Raw genomic sequence first — 611 nt, 5'->3', positions numbered from 1 at the left:
AAGCTATTTTGAGGTAGCTACCTCATTCAAATTAAATGTTCTAAGCATTCGTTTCAATGGTGTTTTCTTTCGAGTGGGCCCTTAACCCACAGGATTTTCCCAGGATCTTACCTGGCTTTTCTAATCTTTCTCGGAGTTATTCTCAAATTGTTTCAAAGTTTGACGTAAGAATGAATTCTCATCAGTCAATTATCTTCTCCGTGATTTTCTTGAATTCCTTTCATCTTAATCTATTTTTTCCTCTTGTCATTGTTCTAGAGTGTCTCAAAAATTTTGGTGGTTTTCCTTGTCGTTATTCTCAACAATTGGAGTCCGAAGAAGAGTTTTCCCCCAAATCTTGGTCCGTCTTATGATGATTCGAGGTTCAAGGTTGATGTTATCCACTCAAATTTTTTCAATCCATGAGAAGTTCTTTGCAGGACCATCCCAAATCCTTTTCATGAGTTATTTTCATTTTGATTCTCCAATGGCCCTCATTATAGAAGAAATTTTTATTCTCAACCTTTCAGCTCTCGTTCTCCAATTCTTCTGGTGCATCGTTACGTATTCTCTAGTCAGCCCGTCATCTCGTCATTCTCTAGCATATAAATTCCCTCAAGTATCTCCGTTCG

Source organism: Triticum dicoccoides, chromosome 3B (genome assembly GCF_002162155.2).
Source record: "Triticum dicoccoides isolate Atlit2015 ecotype Zavitan chromosome 3B, WEW_v2.0, whole genome shotgun sequence".
Lineage (NCBI taxonomy): Eukaryota > Viridiplantae > Streptophyta > Magnoliopsida > Poales > Poaceae > Triticum > Triticum dicoccoides.
This window is presented reverse-complemented; position numbering follows the sequence as displayed.